Source organism: Pelodiscus sinensis, unplaced genomic scaffold, assembly GCF_049634645.1.
Source record: "Pelodiscus sinensis isolate JC-2024 unplaced genomic scaffold, ASM4963464v1 ctg209, whole genome shotgun sequence".
Lineage (NCBI taxonomy): Eukaryota > Metazoa > Chordata > Testudines > Trionychidae > Pelodiscus > Pelodiscus sinensis.
The window spans coordinates 102,401-111,680 of record NW_027465851.1 but is presented as its reverse complement, the minus strand read 5'-3'; positions in this window follow the sequence as shown (position 1 = coordinate 111,680).

Sequence of the window (9,280 nt, the reverse complement as noted above, 5' to 3'; positions counted from 1 at the left end):
GGCGGGGGGCCTGTCCTCAGTGCCTGTCTTGGCAGTGCCGCCGTGTTCGGCTGTGGCGGGGGGCCTGTCCTCAGTGCCTGTCTTGGCAGTGCCGCCGTGTCCGGCTGTGGCGGGGGGCCTGTCCTCAGTGCCTGCCTTGGCAGTGCCACCGTGTCCGGCTGTGGCGGGGGGCCTGTCCTCAGTGCCTGTCTTGGCAGTGCCGCCGTGTCCGGCTGTGGCGGGGGGCCTGTCCTCAGTGCCTGTCCTGGCAGTGCCGCCGTGTCCGGCTGTGGCGGGGGGCCTGTCCTCAGTGCCTGTCTTGGCAGTGCCGCCGTGTCCGGCTGTGGCGGGGGGCCTGTCCTCAGTGCCTGTCTTGGCAGTGCCGCCGTGTCCGGCTGTGGCGGGGGGCCTGTCCTCAGTGCCTGTCTTGGCAGTGCCGCCGTGTTCGGCTGTGGCGGGGGGCCTGTCCTCAGTGCCTGTCTTGGCAGTGCCGCCGTGTTCGGCTGTGGCGGGGGGCGTGTCCTCAGTGCCTGTCTTGGCAGTGCCGCCGTGTTCGGCTGTGGCGGGGGGCCTGTCCTCAGTGCCTGTCTTGGCAGTGCCGCCGTGTCCGGCTGTGGCGGGGGGCCTGTCCTCAGTGCCTGTCTTGGCAGTGCCGCCGTGTCCGGCTGTGGCGGGGGGCCTGTCCTCAGTGCCTGTCTTGGCAGTGCCGCCGTGTCCGGCTGTGGCGGGGGGCCTGTCCTCAGTGCCTGTCTTGGCAGTGCCGCCGTGTTCGGCTGTGGCGGGGGGCCTGTCCTCAGTGCCTGTCTTGGCAGTGCCGCCATGTCCGGCTGTAGCTGGGGGGCCTGTCCTCAGTGCCTGTCTTGGCAGTGCCGCCATGTCCGGCTGTAGCTGGGGGGCCTGTCCTCAGTGCCTGTCTTGGCAGTGCCGCCGTGTCCGGCTGTGGCGGGGGGCCTGTCCTCAGTGCCTGTCTTGGCAGTGCCGCCGTGTCCGGCTGTGGCGGGGGGCCTGTCCTCAGTGCCTGTCTTGGCATTGCCGCCGTGTCCGGCTGTGGCGGGGGGCCTGTCCTCAGTGCCTGTCTTGGCAGTGCCGCCGTGTCCGGCTGGGGCGGGGGGCCTGTCCTCAGTGCCTGCCTTGGCAGTGCCGCCGTGTCCGGCTGTGGCGGGGGGCCTGTCCTCAGTGCCTGTCTTGGCAGTGCCGCCGTGTCCGGCTGTGGCGGGGGGCCTGTCCTCAGTGCCTGTCTTGGCAGTGCCGCCGTGTCCGGCTGTGGCGGGGGGCCTGTCCTCAGTGCCTGTCTTGGCAGTGCCGCCGTGTCCGGCTGTGGCGGGGGGCCTGTCCTCAGTGCCTGTCTTGGCAGTGCCGCCGTGTCCGGCTGTGGCGGGGGGCCTGTCCTCAGTGCCTGTCTTGGCAGTGCCGCCGTGTCCGGCTGTGGCGGGGGGCCTGTCCTCAGTGCCTGTCTTGGCAGTGCCGCCGTGTCCGGCTGTAGCTGGGGGGCCTGTCCTCAGTGCCTGTCTTGGCAGTGCCGCCGTGTCCGGCTGTGGCGGGGGGCCTGTCCTCAGTGCCTGCCTTGGCAGTGCCGCCGTGTCCGGCTGTGGCGGGGGGCCTGTCCTCAGTGCCTGTCTTGGCAGTGCCGCCGTGTTCGGCTGTGGCGGGGGGCCTGTCCTCAGTGCCTGTCTTGGCAGTGCCGCCGTGTTCGGCTGTGGCGGGGGGCCTGTCCTCAGTGCCTGTCTTGGCAGTGCCGCCGTGTCCGGCTGTGGCGGGGGGCCTGTCCTCAGTGCCTGTCTTGGCAGTGCCGCCGTGTCCGGCTGTGGCGGGGGGCCTGTCCTCAGTGCCTGTCTTGGCAGTGCCGCCGTGTTCGGCTGTGGCGGGGGGCCTGTCCTCAGTGCCTGTCTTGGCAGTGCCGCCGTGTCCGGCTGTGGCGGGGGGCCTGTCCTCAGTGCCTGTCTTGGCAGTGCCGCCGTGTCCGGCTGTGGCGGGGGGCCTGTCCTCAGTGCCTGTCTTGGCAGTGCCGCCGTGTCCGGCTGTGGCGGGGGGCCTGTCCTCAGTGCCTGTCTTGGCAGTGCCGCCGTGTCCGGCTGTGGCGGGGGGCCTGTCCTCAGTGCCTGTCTTGGCAGTGCCGCCGTGTCCGGCTGTAGCTGGGGGGCCTGTCCTCAGTGCCTGTCTTGGCAGTGCCGCCGTGTCCGGCTGTGGCGGGGGGCCTGTCCTCAGTGCCTGTCTTGGCAGTGCCGCCGTGTCCGGCTGTGGCGGGGGGCCTGTCCTCAGTGCCTGCCTTGGCAGTGCCGCCGTGTCCGGCTGTGGCGGGGGGCCTGTCCTCAGTGCCTGCCTTGGCAGTGCCGCTGTGTCCGGCTGTGGCGGGGGGCCTGTCCTCAGTGCCTGTCTTGGCAGTGCCGCCGTGTTCGGCTGTGGCGGGGGGCCTGTCCTCAGTGCCTGTCTTGGCAGTGCCGCCGTGTCCGGCTGTGGCGGGGGGCCTGTCCTCAGTGCCTGCCTTGGCAGTGCCGCCGTGTCCGGCTGTGGCGGGGGGCCTGTCCTCAGTGCCTGCCTTGGCAGTGCCGCCGTGTCCGGCTGTAGATGGGGGCCGGGCCGGGCGAGGGGCCCGTACTCAGTGCCGGACCGTTGCGTCTGGACTCATCGTCATCCAGACTTTTCAAGCACAGCAGGGACGGTGACACGTGCCCGTTTCGAGGCTTGAATTTGGGTGTGTAGCGAATATTAGCAGGGCCTGGCTGGAGGAGCCGGCTCGTCACGCTGGCAGGGCAGTTGGAACCCCCTCCCTAGCGGGGCTCAGGGACTCTTTCCGGTGGCTCCTAAGCCCAGCCCCGAGCGCCGGCTGAGCTGTTCCCAAGCAATCTGCCAGGGATCTCCGGACACTTCGCCGCCGGCCAGGCCAGTCCCGTGGCTGATCCCCTCGTGGTGAGCGCTCGGGACCCTGTTGTGGGCTGACGGCGCCGGTTTCCAGCCTTGGAATCCCGCTCTGCCTCGGCCGGGGCAGAGCTCTCCAGCTCTCCGAGAGCCGATCCAGTCGCCGTGAGTCACTCGCCGCCGACAGGCTTCCCAGCCGCTAGCGAGCCCCGGGCTCCTCCCTGAAGCTTTCCCAGCTTGTCAGCAGCCTTGTGACGTGCGGACGCCAGCATGGCGCAGGGTCCAGCCACGGCCGCTCTGGTTCTTGTGCGGAGTCAGCATCCCCTGACGGCCCCGTGTGTGCGCATCCCTGGGCCGCGCTGGCCTTCTCAGCTCCCGCGCCTTCCCTCACGTCCCCGGGGCCCGTGCGCTTGGCAGGCCGCCGGCGGAGCGCTGCGGACGGCTGCGTAACCGGCCTGTCCTGCTCATGAGTCACCAGCCCCCGCTGGCTGCACCCCAGACCACAGCAGCTTCTTGGGCAGGTTTTGCAGCTGGTTGATACAGGTACTGAAGGGAAGGGTCCCAAGAACCGATCGGGACACCTGGGGAAGCTTCCCTTGGCGGGTGATTGGTGGGTTGCGGTTCCTTGGCGTGTCACAAGTTTGCCCTCGGCTCAGATCAGCTGTTTGTGTTGCTCGGTAAGAACCGTCAATTGGAATTTCATATAGTGACAAACTCCTTGCGTTGCTGAGCGTGGCGTTAACACCGTTAATTGGGTCAAGGAGGCTCATTGACTCAACCCTAGTCGGGCTCGTCTGCCCAGACTTCCTGGCCAGGCACCACCGATCGGCATGAATGACGCCGCGGCCCTGATTTCTCTCCAGACGCCGCCCAGCATGGGCGCCTTCAGCGTCAGGCTGCCCGGCCCCCAGCCTCCGGGCCTCCCTTGCCTTTGGAACCCGTTTGCCCAGTCCCCTGGGGAGGTTTCCGAGGCCCGGCCGGCCTCAGCCCGCCGGGCCGGAAGAGGGTTTGCTCCAGCAGGCTCGGCGCAGGACCCTGCCTGGGGAGTGTCCCCTTGTCCCTGCAAACAGCAAGGAAATCGCCCAGCTGCTTCCCAAGGCTGCAGCTGGGCCCGAGCTCCGGGCGGCTGGACGGGCCGGGGGGGCGGCCTGGCACGAGGGCCCCACCTCTTCTGCTTCCCCCTTCGGGAGCGCAGAGTCGCCCCCATGCCTGGCCCAGGGACCCAGCGTGGCGGTCGGCCCCCTGCCCGGGGAATGCTGCTACTGGGCGTGGCCCTCGCCGCTGGCCGCCTCTTCCTGCAGCCCCGTCGCTCCGGGAACTGCAGCCTCCGGCCGGCTCACTTCTCGCCAGCCCCTTCGGGCAGGGACCGTCTGCGATGGCGCGTCGGGGACCCCGCCCCCACCCCGTCCTGCAGGGGGCGTGTCTGCGCGTTAGGGACCCCGCCCCCACCCCGTCCTGCAGGGGGCGTGTCTGCGCGTTAGGGACCCCGGCCCTCACCCCGTCCTGCAGGGGGCGTGTCTGCGCGTTAGGGACCCCGGCCCTCGCCCCGTCCTGCAGGGGGCGTGTCTGCGCGTTAGGGACCCTGGCCCCACCCCGTCCTGCAGGGGGCGTGTCTGCGCGTTAGGGACCCCGCCCTCACCCCGTCCTGCAGGGGGCGTGTCTGCGCGTCAGGGACCCCGGCCCTCGCCCTGTCCTGCAGGGGGCGTGTCTGCGCGTTAGGGACCCCGGCCCTCGCCCCGTCCTGCAGGGGGCGTGTCTGCGCGTTGGGGACCCCGGCCCTCGCCCCGTCCTGCAGGGGGCGTGTCTGCGCGTTAGGGACCCCGGCAATCACCCCGTCCTGCAGGGGGCGTGTCTGCGCGTTAGGGACCCTGGCCCCACCCCGTCCTGCAGGGGGCGTGTCTGCGCGTTAGGGACCCCGCCCTCACCCCGTCCTGCAGGGGGCGTGTCTGCGCGTCAGGGACCCCGGCCCTCGCCCTGTCCTGCAGGGGGCGTGTCTGCGCGTTAGGGACCCCGGCCCTCGCCCCGTCCTGCAGGGGGCGTGTCTGCGCGTCGGGGACCCCGGCCCTCGCCCCGTCCTGCAGGGGGCGTGTCTGCGCGTTAGGGACCCCGGCCCTCGCCCCGTCCTGCATGGGGCGTGTCTGCGCGTTAGGGACCCCGGCCCTCGCCCCGTCCTGCAGGGGGCGTGTCTGCGCGTTAGGGACCCCGGCAATCACCCCGTCCTGCAGGGGGCGTGTCTGCGCGTTAGGGACCCCGGCCCTCGCCCTGTCCTGCAGGGGGCGTGTCTGCGCGTTAGGGACCCCGGCCCTCGCCCTGTCCTGCAGGGGGCGTGTCTGCGCGTTAGGGACCCCGGCCCTCGCCCCGTCCTGCAGGGGGCGTGTCTGCGCGTTAGGGACCCTGCCCCCACCCCGTCCTGCAGGGGGCGTGTCTGCGCGTTAGGGACCCTGCCCCCACCCCGTCCTGCAGGGGGCGTGTCTGCGCGTTAGGGACCCTGCCCCCCGCCCCGTCCTGCAGGGGGCGTGTCTGCGCGTTAGGGACCCCGGCCCTCGCCCTGTCCTGCAGGGGGCGTGTCTGCGCGTTAGGGACCCCGGCCCTCGCCCCGTCCTGCAGGGGGCGTGTCTGCGCGTTAGGGACCCCGGCCCTCGCCCCGTCCTGCAGGGGGCGTGTCTGCGCGTTAGGGACCCCGGCCCTCACCCCGTCCTGCAGGTGGCGTGTCGGCGCGTTGGGGACCCGTCCCTCACCCCGTCCTGCAGGGGGCGTCTGCGCGTTAGGGACCCCGGCCCTCGCCCCGTCCTGCAGGGGGCGTGTCTGCGCGTTAGGGACCCCGGCCCCACCCCGTCCTGCAGGGGGCGTGTCTGCGCGTTAGGGACCCCGCCCCTCACCCCGTCCTGCAGGGGGCGTGACGGCGCATCGGGGACCCCGGCCCTCGCCCCGTCCTGCAGGGGGCGTGTCTGCGCGTTAGGGACCCCGGCAATCACCCCATCCTGCAGGGGGCGTGACGGCGCATTGGGGACCCGTCCCTCACCCCGTCCTGCAGGGGGCGTGTCTGCGCGTTAGGGACCCCGGCCCTCGCCCCATCCTGCAGGGGGCGTGACGGCGCATTGGGGACCCGTCCCTCACCCCGTCCTGCAGGGGGCGTGTCTGCGCGTTAGGGACCCCGGCCCTCGCCCCGTCCTGCAGGGGGCGTGTCGGCGCGTTGGGGACCCGTCCCTCACCCCGTCCTGCAGGGGGCGTGTCGGCGCGTCGGGGACCCCGCCCCCACCCCGTCCTGCAGGGGGCGTGTCGGCGCGTTAGGGACCCCGGCCCTCACCCCGTCCTGCAGGGGGCGTGACGGCACGTCGGGGACCCCGCCCCTCACCCCGTCCTGCAGGGGGCGTGACGGCGCGTCGGGGACCCCGCCCCTCACCCCGTCCTGCAGGGGGCGTGACGGCGCGTCGGGGACCCCGCCCCTCACTCCGTCCACAGCCAGGCGGGGCTCCGCCGGCCGGTCGAACGGAGGGTTATTGCTGCCCCGAGATCCAGCGCCACGCGGGCTCCACGCTGCCACCGGGGCCAGGGCAGAGCCTTAGTGCTCTGGGGGAGGGGTTCACAGGCCCTGAGCCCCTGTCTGGACTTAGTCTGCTCTCTTCACGCCCCTCCAGCCAGGACCGCCCCCCCCAGCCACGGCTCACGCCCCCCCAGGCGGCCCCCCCCGTCTCCGTGCCAGACACCCCGAGTCTCCGCAGAGCAGCAGGGGCGCTGGGGTCACACCCAGCCCGACAGGCAACCAGGGACTGCGAACCAGGGTGAACCCAGGGCCACCAGGGTGGACCCCCCCCCCCGCGTCACATCGTCCCTGTGCCACGCCCCCCCGAGCCCAGGGTTCCCCCGCCCTGCGGTCCACAGCCAGCCCCATCCCACCTGCCTGCGTCCCCCGAGCCTTCCCCGGCTTCCCCGCTCCAGGCTCGCCAGCTCCCAACCGGCTCCTCTCCGGTGGGAACGGGCCGTGCTCCCAGGCCACGAACGCCAGGCCTCCACCCCCCGGGGACGCCCCTTCACTCAGCACAGCCCGGGGAGGGGGTGAAGGCAGACAGCTCAAGAGGAGCCGTGGCCTCCCCCCTGCTCCAGTGTCCCCCTCACGCCCGCCACAGCCCACAGCAGGGCAGGGGCGGCCCTCAGAGCTCTGTGGGTGTTGTCGTGGCTTGGCACTGCGCTCCCGCTCTCCCCTGCCCCTTCACATCGCACCCCGACTCAGGAGCTATGGGCAGCAGTGGGGCCTTAAGGCATTGGGGGAAGGGCCGTGGGCAACCCCGGCTGGGGGAGGCGTGGAGGGAGGGGCCGTGGCTGAGGGAGTGGCGTGTGGATGCTGTGGGCGGCGTTGGGGGAGGGGCCGTGGCGGGGGGTGGCGTTGGGGGAGGGGCCGTGGCTGGGGGAGCGGCGTGTGGATGCTGCGGGAGGGGCCGTGGCTGGGGGAGCGGCGTGTGGATGCTGGGGGAGGGGCCGTGGCTGGGGGCGTGGCGTGTGGATGCTGGGAGAGGGGCCGTGGCTGGGGGAGCGGCGTGTGGATGCTGGGGGCGGCGTTGGGGGAGGGGCCGTGGCTGGGGGAGTGGCGTGTGGATGCTGGGGGAGGGGCCGTGGCTGGGGGCGTGGCGTGTGGATGCTGGGAGAGGGGCCGTGGCTGGGGGAGCGGCGTGTAGATGCTGGGGGCAGCATTGGGGCAGGGGCCGTGGCTGGGGGAATGGTATGTGGATGCTGGGGGCGGCGTTGGGGGAGGGGCCGTGGCTGGGGGAGTGGCGTGTGGATGCTGGGGGAGGGGCCGTGGCTGGGGGCGTGGCGTGTGGATGCTGGGAGAGGGGCCATGGCTGGGGGAGCGGCGTGTGGATGCTGGGGGCGGCATTGGGGCAGGAGCCGTGGCTGGGGGAATGGTATGTGGATGCTGGGGGCGGCGTTGGGGGAGGGGCCGTGGCTGGGGGAGTGGCGTGTGGATGCTGGGGGAGGGGCCGTGGCTGGGGGAGCGGCGTGTGGATGCTGGGGGAGGGGCCGTGGCTGGGGGCGTGGCGTGTGAATGCTGGGGGAGGGGCCATGGCTGGGGGCGTGGCGTGTGGATGCTGGGAGAGGGGCCATGGCTGGGGGAGCGGTGTGTGGATGCTGGGGGCAGCATTGGGGCAGGGGCCGTGGCTGGGGGAATGGTATCTGGATGCTGGGGGCGGCGTTGGGGGAGGGGCCGTGGCTGGGGGAGTGGCGTGTGGATGCTGGGGGAGGGGCCGTGGCTGGGGGAGCGGCGTGTGGATGCTGGGGGAGGGGCCGTGGCTGGGGGCGTGGCGTGTGGATGCTGGGAGAGGGGCCATGGCTGGGGGAGCAGCGTGTGGATGCTGGGGGCGGCATTGGGGCAGGGGCCGTGGCTGGGGGAATGGTATGTGGATGCTGGGGGCGGCGCTGGGGGAGTGGCGTGTGGATGCTGGGGGAGGGGCCGTGGCTGGGGGCATGGCATGTGGATGCTGGGGGAGGGGCCATGGCTGGGGGAGTGGCGTGTGGATGCTGGGGGAGGGGCCGTGGCTGGGGGCGTGGCGTGTGGATGCTGGGGGAGGGGCCATGGCTGGGGGCGTGGTGTGGATGCTGGGGGAGGGGCTGTGATGGACCAGGCCGTGTCTGGGCACAGCTGAGGGCGTCCGCTCAGGGCGAATTGCTCAAATCCGGGGTTCCTTACAGCCCCCAGACTGGTGACCTCTCCACACAGGCCACAAACCAGTCCCACCGAGCGCTTCAGCAGCCTGCCTGAAGCCTCCCGAGCAAAACCCCTCCGACACCCCAGCAATATCCGTGCCCCAGATGGCCCCGGGCCTATACACGGGTGGGGGGTCCTAGCACCCAATCCCACCTACCCCGGACAAGTTCTGTCCGGTTCCAAGAAACCAGCCACAGATCCCTGGTCAATTTACCCTCTGGACCTTACCCATAAATCACGCTGGGCCAATCCTTTAGAATCTATATCTAAAGGTTTATTATCACAAGAAAGAAAAGCCTGAGAGTAAGGTTACTAAAGTACAGTACGTTACATGCACCGAATCTCCCAGTTCTCGATGCAGGCTCTAGCAGAGATGTTGCAGCTGCTGGTTTAAAAGTCCTTATTGCACATCCTACGATCAGGATGGGTTCACAGGTCTTCCGGGCTCTTCAATCCCTGCAGTGCTGCCTCTGGGATGAAGTGCTGAGCTGAGAACAAAATGGCATCGACCACATGGCCTCTTTATACTCCTTCCTGGCCTCTTCTAGTCTGCAGCAAGTCACCTGGTCAGAGGCCAATCTCTATGTTCCCTGCTGGCTGCTCTCAGGACAGCCCCCATTCTTTGGGTGTGTCCTTGGCCCATTGAGAGCCATTGTCCCACAGGGCCTGGCTGATCAGCCTGTCCATAGCAATGCTTAACCACATTCACAGAAATATTCAGCTTCCACACAGATTACAGATTCC